Source organism: Mastomys coucha, unplaced genomic scaffold (assembly GCF_008632895.1).
Source record: "Mastomys coucha isolate ucsf_1 unplaced genomic scaffold, UCSF_Mcou_1 pScaffold7, whole genome shotgun sequence".
Classification (NCBI taxonomy): Eukaryota; Metazoa; Chordata; class Mammalia; order Rodentia; family Muridae; genus Mastomys; species Mastomys coucha.
In genome coordinates this window covers 2,245,773-2,259,616 of record NW_022196913.1, presented here as the reverse complement: position 1 = coordinate 2,259,616, position 13,844 = coordinate 2,245,773, and the positions used below count along the sequence as shown (strand labels likewise).

Genomic DNA, 13,844 nt, shown 5'->3' with positions numbered 1-13,844 from the left:
CTAAATATAAAACAAACAAACAAACAAAAACACTTTATATATTTATGTTCATTTAAGAAAATATTAGTCACTCACTCAAGTCAAAAAAAAGAAAATATTAGTAGTGATGTATTATTTTGAAATATACAGTTAATACGTTTGAAGTTATTTAAAATTTATATTGAGAAAAACATATGTATTTTCAGTATTGCCATAGACAAACATCTACATAAGACTGTTAAATTGATTGTTGTTTTTAATCAAACAACTTTTATAATACTCATTTTTATTGTTATAATATTTTATAAAATTTAAAGAATACGACAAAAAAGATATTGTAGGTATTGAAGGGGGGTCTCTGGGAGGAGTTGTGATTTAACAACAAGAATGTGATTTAATTCTATTTACTTAAAATATGTTTTTAAATGTTACAAATTCAGATAAATTGAAATTATGTGACTTTTCTCATTATAATGCAATAAAACTTTAAAAAGAAAAAAAAAGAATGTGCTTTTGAGAATGAGAGAGGTGTCCCAACTCTTACCACTCTCTTCCTCGTTCCTTTGGGATGGAATCTCCATTCCTGGGGAAACCATTACTGGACTTTTCCTAGGGATTGGCTTGACTCTGCAGGTCACCTCAGGTTGTGGGAATGTTCTAACAGTGTTCTTTCTACGCCATGGACAGGGGATCTCTCTGCTTGCCATCTTTAACTGCTTTCCTTGGTGCTGTGAGTAGTCTTCATTGTAAAGATCTTTCACCTTTTTTGGCTCAATTTATTCCTGAGATTTTATCCTTTCTTGTAGCTCCTGTAAATGGGATTATTTTCTTCTCAGCTTATGTAGATTGTTGGTGTATAGATACACTACTGATATACATATCTTTCAGCTTCACTGGATTTATTTATTGGCTCAAACAGACATTTTTTTTGTGGTCTCCAGGGCTTTGTGTATCTGAAGTGTCATTGCAAACACAGACAACTTAATGTTTTCCTTTCCAATGCCTTTTATTTCTTCCTTTGCCCAACTGTTCTAGCCATGACTTCAGTTCTGTGCTGAATAGAAGTGGCCAAAATGATTTATGTTCACCTTTATTGACCTTGAAGGAAAAGCTTTGACCATTTCATCAATAAGTGTTTAGAGTTAGCTGTGTGTATGTTACACACACACACACCATTTCCATGTAATGTATTGTAGCATTCAAAGTAATAGGTTTCCTTATATGATTTTCATAATCCTTGTTTTGACTGACTCTCCCCACTCCCACATAAATACACACACACACACACATATACACATACACATATACACATACACATATACATATACTAGAAGCTATGATCTTCTAATATGGAGAAAGACATGCAGTGTTTGTCTTTGTAAGCCTTCGTTAACTTACTGGATATAATTTCTAGTTCCATCCAGTTCTCTGCAAATTGTAGGTTTTTTTATGAATAAATAAAATTCCACTGTATCTGCATACCATATTCCATCTCCATTCATCCTTGATGGGCATGCAGGCTGACCCCATTTCCTTGCTCTAGGGTGTGGCCTTTTTTTCTAGTGTGTGGCCTTTTTTCTAGTACGTGGCTTTTTTTGTATGTTGGGGTATGATGTTCTTTGACTGAGTTATGGAAACTTTTTATCATGAAAAGACACTAGATCTTGCCAAATTCCTTTCTCTACCTACTGAGATGACTATATGAGCTTTGCCCTTCTCTCTGTGCTGCATCTCACTTATGGATTTGTATACATTAAACTATGCTTGCAGCCCTGGGATAAACCCTTGACCATGGTCAATTTCTTCCTGGACATTTTGCGTTTTGAAGAGAGTAATTTGATTCTACCTAGTTACAATTGGTTGGAAATTACTCCTGGTCCACACCATTTTGGCCAGAAACAAAATACTTGATATTATTTCAGTCTTCCAGAATAATTCAATTTTTTTGCCTAGTTTATCAGTCCTGCATAATGTGCCATGGGTACTTGAGAGGAATTATAGTGCTCTTAAAGGTGAAGGGTGTCTCTTATAGATGACATACAGTTTGGGATCTTTCTAGGTCTTTTTTTTTTTTAAATCTATTCTGTCATAGTATTTCTCTTGATCACAGAATTTAATCTCTTTACATCCATGCTATGTACTTCCTGATAGAGCTAATTCCCGCCATTTGTTATTTCCTGGATGTGTGTGGCCCTTCCTTTCTCCTTTGCTGCCTGCCTGCTGATAAGCTTTGGCCAGTGTTTTCTTGATGTTGTTGTTTTGTTTTATTTTGTTTTAAAATCCCCTACTATACTTTGCATATCTACAAAAGTTTGGGCTTTGTGGTTACCTAGAGTTACAAAAAACATTTTATAATTCCAATAGGCTTTTTTTTTCTTTTTTTTTTTTTTTTTTTTTTTTTTTTTTTTTTTTTTTTTTTTTTTTTTTTTTGGTTTTTCAAGACAGGGTTTCTCTGTGTAGCCCTGGCTGTCCTGGAACTCACTCTGTTGATCAGGCTGGCCTGGAACTCAGAAATCTGTCTGTCTCTGCCTCCCAAGTGCTGGGATTTAAGGCATGCGTCACCACTGCCTGGCCCACCTAAGATATTTTAAACCAATCATTAGTCACATTCCTAAAACTACAGTTTGTAGAGCCAGTATGGTGGTCCACACCTTTAATCGTAGCACTTAGAAGGCAGAAGCAGGCAGATCTCTGTCAGGTGGAGATCAGACTAGACTATTTGAGTTCCAGGCCAGCCAATCTCAAAAGAAACAAACAAAGAAAGAAAACATACAATTTGGTGACTAGGACACAATTCAGTCAGTAAAGTGCTTGCCAACAAAGTTGAAGGACCTGATCCTTAAACCAAATCACCATGCTGGGCAGACAAAGAAGAACCCCAGGGGCTCACGGGGCAGACAGTTGGTTTAGCCTAATTGGTGAGCTCCAAGTTTATAAAAGACCCTGTCTCAAAATAAGCAAATGATGCTCTGAGGATGACACCAGAGGTATCCCTCGGCCTACATACCTATGTGCACACAAATGCACCTCCATACACAACACACACATATACACATTAACATACATTTTAAAAACTACAGTTTGAGTACTCTCCACCCACATTTTCTGTTTGTTTTGTCTTTTCATTTTGAGACAGGGTATGTCTCACTGTAGGCCAGCCTGGCCTCAAACAGGCCAGGCTGGGCTTGAACTTCTGATCCTCCTGTTTCCCCTCACTGACATTACAGACATATGCCATCATACCCAGCTCTCATATTCTAATGTTACAATTTACATCTTTTTATATCATGACTTACTTAACACATTATTCTAATGATTAATTTTAAATTTTTTGTTTCTTGCATGCTAAAGATAAGTTTTATATGCATTTACATATCATTAAATTATTAGACTTTTCTCAATTTGACTGCGTGGTTATTTAACACTACTGTGTTTTTATACTCTGTTGGCTTGCTCCATCAACTTGAAGAAATCCCTTCTAAGGCAGGTCTGGTGATGATGATCTTAGCTTTGCCTGTGCTGAAGAGTCTTCACCCGACTTCATTTCTGAAGGCTAGTGTTGCTGGGTAGCTAGCTCCTCTCTCCTCTACTTAGCGCATGTCATTCCATCCTCTTACCCCGCAAAGCTCCTATTGAGAAAGCTTGCTGTTCCCTCATTGTAACTTCCTCAAGGGAACAGTGCCATTCTTCTTGCTGCTTTTGTAATTTCACCTTTGCTTGTCTCTGATTCTTGACACCGACAGTTACCTTGATGCAGTCTCCTTCGGACTGGCTGTGATTGGAATGTAGAGGAAGAACATCCACAATCCAAGCCCACTTCATAGATTCAAGTGCCAGAAACTCCACCAGGCCCCACTGACTGTATATGTCTTATAAGTATGTTCAGACATACTTATATTGTTGTCTAGATTTGAAACAATGCTAACATATGCTTTATGATGTTTTCTGTCTGCTCTTCTTTGAATTATTATAACTGACACTTTGTTCTTTGGAATGCTGTGCCAGAAGTTCTAAAACTTTCTGCATTCCTTATCAATATTTTCTCATCTGACTGTATACTTTTAAATATCCTATCTTTGAGTTTATAGATTATGTCTTCTACTTGATCAGTTCTGTTGTAGTTTGTTCTCTTGCATGGCTCATTTTATTTATACTTCTTAGTTCTAGAATTTTTTTAATTAATTTTTTTTTTTTGCTTTGGTCATTAATTGTTTCCCTGACTCACTGAATAGTTTGCTGAGCTTCCTTAATATAATTATGTGGAATTCTTTGTCAGGGAGTTCACATGTCTCCCTCTCATTAGAATCAGTTAACTTTTCTATTGTTCTTTGGTATTTTCATGTCTCCTGATCCTTTTTGATTCATGTAGTCATATGTGGTATCTACACAGTTGTAGAAGTAGATGCATATTCCAATTTCTGAAGATTGATTTTATCTGACAAAACCCTTCATTAGTAGCCAGTCTAGAGGTTTTGGAAAAGCTGGTCATGTCTGGATCTACTAGGGTAAATCAATTAATTATGTCCTTTAGAGACTGACCTGAAGCCTTTGAGCTAAAATGCCTTTGTGGGACCATTAAGTCTTGGTCTACAGAGGCCAGTATTCTGATAGATATAGAGACCTAGTTCCGAGATATATGGGATATAGCTGGAACCCAAGTCCACAGATGTGAAACTGTGTCCTTTAACCATGGAAACTGTCATGGAGCACAAGTTTTCAGGGATAGACTTGGAGCTTGAATCCATAAAAACCAACCAGTGGGGCTGGTGGAGTATCTGGTACTTAAACCTATATCATCTTGGACTGTGGATGTGCTGCATCTCCATCCATAAGGGCTGCCTTTGCATCTAGAGCCTGAATCCTTAAGGCCAGCCCAGCAATGGTGTACGAATATGTTGTTTGTATTTGTAATATGTACAACTTCTTGCTGTAGCAGAATACCTGATGAAAGCAACTCCTGGGATTATGGATTTATTTTGACTCAGTTTTAGAGAGCATCATGGCAGGAAAGACGGAAGCAACTATCTTATAACTTTAGCAACAAGAGTTTAGGGATAGTTGGTATATCTCAACAGCGGACAGGAGACAAGTATGGTCCCTCTTGAGATACGCCTCTGGGTCCACCAGGTAGGCTCCACATTCAAAATGTTCCTAAAGCAATGCCACTAGCTAGGACCAAGTATTCAAACGCAGATCTGTGGTAGACATTTCACATGTGAATCATAACAACTTGGCTGAGGCTGGATATGCTGAGTATGGCAATCAGCAGGTCCTTCCCAGTGTTTGCAAGCATCTAGGGCAGGTCTGAAGCCTGGGATTCTGTAGGGTAAATCTCATGTCTGATGCAAAATTTGAGGCAGGGTCACAAGGACTGGCCTGAGCATGGGCAAATCTAGAAGCTGAATTTACAGGTGGTGACACTGATTTTAGGGATGAGACCAGCTAGGAGTCCGACTACCAGCTTTTCATGGCACTGGCTTTTGTTGGGGGAAGGTCTAGGATGAGTGTCTAAAGCAAAGTTGGTACTCATTTTTCTCATCTTCCCTCAAGTAGAAAGACATTCCACTGTGTATGCCTTGGGCTGGGGAAGAAGTACAGAATGGAGTCTAAAAACATACTTTCTATCCTAATCAGAATGTCTGCTTTTTGTTTTCTTGAGATAGTGGTTCAAACAATGGCCCCATCTTCATGGTAATCTCCTTGCCCTAGCTTCCCAGATGCTGTAACTAGAGAGATGAGCCACCATCTCTGACTCCATTTAGGTACTTGTGATGGTTTGTATGTGATTGGCTCAGGGAGTGACGCTGTTATGAGGTGTGACCTTGTTGGAGTAGGTGTGTCACTGTGGGTATGGGCTTTAAGACCCTCATCCTAGCTGCCTGGAAGTCATTCTCCCCCTACCTGCCTTTAGAATAAGAGATGGGACTCTCAGCTCCTCCTTCACCATGTCTGCCTGGATGCTGTCATGCTCCTGCCATGATGATAATGGACTGAACCTCTGAACCTGTAAGCCAGCCCCAATTAGATGTCCTTATAAGAGTTGCTTTGGTCATGGTGTCTGTTCACAGCAGGAAAACCCTAACTAAAACAGCATTGTTTCCTTAGCTTCCTTGTGAAGTTATATTTCATATATATAGAGTTGTTAAAATTGATGTTTATATGAGAGAGATACATGCCAGAAAGTCATATTATTCTGTCTTATTTTTAAAATATTCACCTCCCTCCTCAACCTCTCTCCCTCTCTCCCCTTTTCTCTCTCTGTATATAGGTAGGGGGTGCCTACCACGCGTTTGGGTACTGGTCTTCCCTTGTACCTTGTTTGAGGCACAGTCTCTCCTATTTGTTTCAGCACTGTGCAGTCCAGGCTACCTGGCCTATGAGCATCTACGTGGGTGCTAAGAGCCTAAACTCAGGTTGTCAGGCTTGGGTGGCATTCACCTTTACACACTGAGCCATATCCCTAACCCCCCAGTTATAGTCCTAAAAAACACAGTAGTATCTTATTTTGGAGTTGGTAATCTTGCTCTTTGAAGTTTTTTACATGAAACCATCACAACCCAAGAGTTGAGTAGCCAAGTGAGCACAGTTATTTATTCAAGATTATTCCTTCATTTATTTAACCATATTCTCTATATTAGATTCTCAGGTTGCTTCTGCATTGTTTATTGATTTAGGTAGTGTTAAGAAATTTAACCTGCTATATTTTTTTCTTTATGAAAATTATTCTTTTTTTCCCCATAATCTAAAACTTTTATTACAACAGAAACAGCATGAATACAACTTCTTTACTGACACATCCTTCCACATGCAATTTAAGTAAATGAATTAAAACATTATAGAGGAAAAGCTAAGTTGAGAATTACATGATACCAATCTCTAGTTTCTATTCATTCCTATCTATGGCATTCCTTACTTTTTTAAAAAGTTAATTTATATTTTATACTCCATATTCCATTCCCTGCCTCATCCCATCCACCCTCCAACTGTTCCATATTGCACACCTCCACCCCACCCTGAACCCCACCTGACCTCTAAACTCCCTGGGGCCTCCAGTCTCTTCAGGGTTAGGTGCATCATCTCTGAATGAACACAGACCCTGAAATCCTCTGCTGTATGTGTGTTGGTGGCCTCATATCAGCTGGTGTATGCTGCCTGTTTGGTAGTCCAGTGTTTGAGAGATCTCGGGGGTCCAGATTGAGACTGTAGGTCCTCCTACAGGATCACCCTTCTCAGCTTCTTTCAGCCTTCCCTAATTCAACAACAGGAGTCAGCTGCTTCTGTCCATTAGTTGGGTGAAAATATCTGCATCTGACTTATAGAGCCCTCCTCTAGCAGGACAACAGGGCATCAAGTGAGGGATGGGGTTGCCATCCCACAGTCACACCTCTGACCCATAACTGTTCCTGTCAGAAAGAATTACAGGGATGGAAATGGAGAGGAGCCTGTGGAAAAGAAGGTACAGTGACAGGCCCAAAGTGGGATCCAGCTCAAGGGGACATCCCAAGGCTTTACACTATTACACGGAGGCTATGGAGCACTCACAAAAAGGGACCTTTCATGACTGCCCTCCGAAAAACCCAATAAGCAGCTGAAAGAGAATTATTTTTAAAAATGGATATTTGAGGTTAGATTTGGTGGCACAGGTCTTTAATGGCTCCCAACACTTGGGAGGCAGAGGCAGTTGGATCTCATGTGAGTTCCAGGCCAGTCTGAACTACATAATGAGGCCCTTCAACAATCCAAATGTTGATCAATCAATTAAAAAGTAAAATTAGTATTTAAAGAGAATTACTAGAAATAAAGGAGTTTGCTTTATGTTACCAAGGTGTTCCCAGCAAACACCTGATAAAAAAAGGTTTGTATGCATTTCTTTCTTTAATTTTCCTGTTGTTTATCTGGGTACAGGGTATGCAGTGCATAAATAAGTAAAGAGCAAACCAGTGGTTTGCGTTTATTATAGTCAACACTCATTCCTTCTCTGCCTGCCTGCAGTGCCTCTTTAGAATTCTCTCTTTAGTATTCCTGCTAAGGCCTGATTGTACTTACTTCGTCCTGCTTAGCTATGGCTTCATCTGCCAACACCGTGTGGCTTTCATTAGTTATATAACATAACATGTGATAGGAAATTTTTTTCCCAAAAAAACTTTCTTGGCCAAAAAACTTTAAATACAGAAGGATTCTATAAAGATCTTAAAATATAATATGAAACTTATATGGGGCCACACATATTTTGAATGATATGGTTCCACACATTTTTTTAATATATGAAAAGCCGCAGACTAATATTTGATGAGTGTAAAGTTATGCTTGAAAATTTAATTCAAAGTATATGTTCCCTCCAGTCAGTCCCCTGATCAAGATTTTTTTTTCCTAAATATACTCTTGATTCCCTCTTTCTCTTAACACCATTTAGGAACTAAAGATGTGTCATCTTATGTTCCATTGTGGACTTAATTCTGGATGTTGTGTTTTAGCCCCTCACATAATCTGCATGGGAAATATATATATGCACGTGTTTATAAAGGGGAGTGTCAAGGATGAGCCCTGTAGATTGGAAAAGTAAAAGCTTTAAGAGCTTTAATTCTCATCATCAGTATGAGGACAGATTAAATCATATGCACTAGGCTGAATAATACTATGTACAGTTTAAAAGGGAGGAGAGTCTCCAATATATATCACCAAGTGAAAAGAGCCCCCACTAACCTTCAGAGTCATCCATGGGACTTCAGAAGGAACTACCAAGAGGGTCTTATCACTTGGTCTTGGAGCTACCGTTGTGGTGTCTTTACTGGAACGCTTATATCTCTCTAGACATGGTACGTTCACACTGGCTTCCCTTAGGTATACAGAAATGGGTGTTACATTCAGAGTTGTGGTCTTAGAAGGGGTAAGACCCCTTGGGTTGCACTTCTGTGGCATTCACCCAGGTGCTTCTTGGTTCCTGAGTCACACACATACACAGGAAGGACTTGTCATTCCTGCACTGTGCCAGTGCGCTAACGAGATGGCCTTCAGCTCACAGGGACAAGTGCTGTGACTAAGTCCTCGGCCTTCAGCTCACAGGGACAAGTGCTGTGACTAATAAGTCCCAAGTGCTGTGACTAAGTCCTCGGCCTTCAGCTCACAGGGACAAGTACTGTGACTAAGTCCCAAGTGCTGTGACTAAGTCCTCACCCAGCAGGGCTAACAGATTTTGCAGATGCCTTTTTTGTTAAACAGCCATGCTTAAGTAAGAAAGGAGGCTTGCCCAGGAATGGGCAGTGAGCGACGGGGTGCCTGGTCATGTCTAGGCTTCCTAACCATGAGTCACAAATTCTATCCAGCAGGTTAGGGTGGGTCCTGAGCAGTATGTCCTGTCAAGTGATAAAGAAGCATTTGCTAAGTGACATTTGCTGAGGCTTTGGGACATCCAGTGCACATACATAGTCTAAAGCCGGCTGGATGGGTAGGAGGACACATTAAGAGTTATTGAGAACTGGTTGGCAAGAGGAATCAGTGCTTAAGAGTCCATACAGTTCTTACAAAGGATCAAAGTTCAGTTCCTAGCATCATGTTGGACAGCTCACAACTACCTGTAACTCTAGCTCCAGGATTTCTGATGACCTCTTATGAATTCCATGTGTACTAACACACACACAAACACACACACATACACACACACACACACACACACACACACACACACACACTGAAAATTATCTTTAAAAACAAACAAATAATAAAAATGTTATTGGCCCTGGACAGGTCACTCCCCAAACTTGGGCCTTTCTTCTGGTGTTGGGGATGTAATTTATTGAACATAACTATGCCCCAGGCACTGTGAAAGGACTTTGGACAATATTTTTTTTATTAAATTTTGACATCCAACCAAGATCATAGTTTGGGCCATATTTCCTTATTTTATAGGTCAGATAGATAAAGCTCTGTGAGCTGGTAGCAGTTACATAGCAGGGTACTGTGATGCCAGACGGAGCTCCGGCCTGCAGACCATGTCGTAGAAGGTTACAGCCTTGTGCGTGTAAACTCCACAGTAGGTTGACTGTCTGAACACTCAGGATCATAAAATAAGCAGAATTCTCAGGGATGTGAGGACACAAGGCTATAGTGGCCTCAGCATTCCCTGGCTCTCAACAACACACACAAACATTCTCCATAGGAACCAACCCCCCTCCCCCTCCCAACTATGCACAAGAAAAACACTCACAAGCTACACCTCAGGATCCTGGCTGGGGACTCTGGAGTTGTACTCCTAACATAAAAACTGAAAACCGCCATTCCAGATGACTGGCTTCTCATCTACTTCTATAATCCCACTTGCAAGTAGTCTGGGCATTCAATTTAAAATGAATTAAGGAGACAACTTAAGTGTGGGAGGATGTCAGTTGGAGCTTTTAAAAACTCAGAGTTAATGAACATCAAATTCCACTGTGGTCTGACAGAGGGTGACATTTTCACTCAAACACTTGTATGTCCTCTGGGCTAGAGCTGCCTCTGTGTTGGGCTTTTGCCCCCAGGGTTGCCTGGGCATGTCTGTTGGAAGTGGGGGGTCAGCTCCAACCCCAGATTCCTCTGAACTTGAATGAGGACTCCTTGTTCACAGCCAGGCTCCACTGACTAATAGAAAAGCCCACGTTTATCTTTTGGGTAGTGTTCTGGGTTTTTCTTTAAAGATTTATTTCTGGTATTTATATGAATACACTGTAGCAGCTGTCTTAAGACACACCAGAAGAGGGCATCAGGTCAGGAGGTTGTGAAGCCACAATGTGGTTGCTGGGAATTGAATTCAGGACCTTTGGAAGAACAGTAAGTGGTCTTAACCGCTGAGCCATCTCTTCAGCCAATTCTTGGGGAGTTTTATGATGATCAAACTACATAACAGAAAGCTTATCTTCTATTCACCCTGCTTATACAGCCAATCCTTGACACACTCTCCCTCTTGCAACCCGATACTGGCTTTGTTTATTGTGATAAAATGATCAGGCCAGAAAGTGTGCCGTCCTATCTATGCTTAAATGTACAATCAAATGGCGCTCACACTGGAAACAGCTATAACTGTCATCCACCTCTCACGACTTAACTTTTAATTCCTGGCTATTCTTCCCATACTTCCTAACCCTAACACTAACCCTAAACCTAACCCTAACCCTAACCCTAACCCTGACCCTAACCCTAACCCTAACCCTAACCCCTAACCCTAACCCTAACCCCTAACCCTAACCCCTAACCCTAACCCTAACCCTAACCCTAACCCTAACCCTAACCCTAATCCTTGGCTTTTGCTTCCTTGCAAACTTACTTTCTCTTCCAGATACTATGTTCCTTTCTTGCAAAAGTGCTGGGCTGTCCACTAGAGCTCATTTTGGCCCCTGCCCACCCAGTGAGTACAGGCTCCCAAGTTGTCTCTGCTCCCCCAGGTGTCTGGGCCTCCCTGAGACACAGGTAAGATCGTCTTTGCCAGCGGGACCATAAGCTACCACCCATGCTGGCCAGCATGCCTTCCCCTTCCATTGATTACTTACTGTCAGGAACCCCATGCAGAACCCATGTAGAATGTCAGGCATGTTAGGCAGATAAATGGGTCTTTGTAGTTCATAAGCCAGTTAGCAAAGTTCAGGGCCAATGAGAGACCCTGTTTCAAACAAAAGGTGGAAGGTGCCTGTGACCTTGTTCTGTAACCTCTACATTTACCCACACCCACATATATACACACAAATGAACATGTTCACATATATATGCGTGTACACACAGGCACACATATGGTTGCAAATCCCCTGCTCTGTACTCTAGAAGCTGTCCTGTCCTGAGGTTCTCTCTGCCAGGTCCCTCTCCTTCTCACTTCCCTTTCTCTCCAACCTTTCCTTGCTCCCTGGAAGTATTGCCTTCGGTGGGAAACCGGAATATTTAAGTTATTCCAGGATGTGGTACGGAGTCAGAGCCAGGCCCGCTGCTGTCTGAATCCTAGCGAGCTTCAGTGTCTAACCTTCTCTTCCCTGTGGCTAAAGCTGGCACGAAGTGCTGACTCTGCTGTCACGGCTCATAGTTTGGAATGCGCAGAAGATGCTTCCCCAAATACCAATTTACAGAATGGAAAGGGAGCCTGGGGCCTCCAGGACTTGGGAAAACAGTGTCTTGTTTCAAGAATTGCCAAGTAGCTCCAGTTTACAAACCTACAACATCCTTTCTCTTCCCTCTCCACTTTCCGAATGATATTAAAAAAAAAAAAAAAAAAAAAGCCAATCCCTTGATGAAGTTGATGAATAAATCACTTCTTTTTTAAAGTTGGTCAGGGAGAAGAGGGCATCTATGCACCCTGCAAACCTCATAGCACAGGAAAACAACTGCGTAGACAAATCCAAACAGGGATAAGCTTCCCCAGACTCCCTGTGGGCTCACCGTCTGTACGTTTAATTTTCTGGAAGGAAAAAGTGTCTCAATGATGCTCCCTGCTTGGGGACACATGCCAGCACACTTGGGTAATGTCATGTCTTTGTCAGATGCCTTCAAAGGGAACTGGACATGCTCCTCACTTTGCTCTGCCTCTTCAGCATCATCGCTTTGTCCCAGGCACCTAAATTACAAACACACTGAACTGGTCTCACACTCAGGCACATTTCTACATCTTTATTGGGATGCTCCTGCCCAGCACCTCTTCCCATTAGCCTAGTGCTCCCCCTCTCCAAGGCTAGTGTGATGCCACCTCCACATAGCCATTCCTAGATCCCTTGACAACACGGAATATGCGACCTCTAACCTTCCCCAAACCCCTGATTCATAGAACTTCCTTTCTTGTATCTATCCAGTGGGAGGAAACTGTTGCTTTAGGCAGCAGATGGGGTTCCCTTTGGGATATGCACTGTGGCCATTGGCGTCTTGTTTTCATGTCCATGTACTGTGAAGAGTTGTATGAAGGCAGGTACTGCGTGTGATGCCTCCCTTTAGAACCTTACCTGGATGTCTGAAACTTTCTGGGTACTCAATGAACTTAGTTAATGCTTTACACATCAATGATGCTACTCCAAACATACAGTCTTTGAATGAACATCACCTTCCTTGCCATGTATATCTCCACAAAAGTTGGTGAAGGTACCTAAATTCAGCAATCCCCCAAGCCCCTGCTCCATATAGTGGATATACTTGGCAGTAGTACCAGGTGAGCAAGAATTAATACACCAGGTTTTAACATTTGTACACTCAGTTCTATGCATTGAAAGACATTGCGGCTTTTGGCCGAGGCAGCCATCTTCCAGTAGTTCGCCAAAATGACCAACACAAAAAGAAAGAGGAGAGGCACCTAGTATATGTTCTCTAGGCCTTTTAAGAAACATGGAGTTGTTCCTTTGGTCACACACATGCAAATCTACAAGAAGGGTGATATTGTAAACATCAAGGGAATGGGCACTGTTCAAAAAGGAATGCCCCGTAAGTGTTACCATGGCAAAATCGGAAGAGTCTACAATGTCACTCAGTATGCCTTGAGCATCATTGTAAACAAGAAAGGAAAGGGCAAGATTCTGGTTTGTGGATTGTACTTTGTGTATTCCAATCTTCTGGGCTAATAACCACTTATCAGAGAGTGCATACTATGTGTGTTCTTTTGTGATTGGGTTACTTCACTCAGGATGATATTCTCCAGATCCATCCATTTCCCTAAGAATTTCATAAATTCATTGTTTTTAATAGCTGAGTAGTACTCCATTGTGTAGATGTACCACATTTTCTGTATCCATTCCTCTGTTGAGGGACATCTGAGTTGTTTCCAGTTTAGAAACTCAAGAAGAAGGAAGACCAAAGCGTGGGTACTTCATTCCTTCTTAAAAAGGGGAACAAAATACCCATGGAAGGATTTTCAGAGACAAACTATGGAG

The 13,844-nt window shown here is 41.2% G+C and overlaps 1 protein-coding gene and 1 pseudogene across 2 annotated transcripts in view; one reads left to right on the top strand and one right to left on the bottom strand.

The window, feature by feature from the left end:
* Ccdc3 (coiled-coil domain containing 3) overlaps positions 1-13,844 on the bottom strand; it is a 117,670-nt gene that overhangs the window by 29,428 nt on the left and 74,398 nt on the right. The window lies entirely within an intron of this gene.
* The window catches only part of LOC116082204, a 1,445-nt pseudogene continuing 836 nt past the window's right edge, over positions 13,236-13,844 (top strand).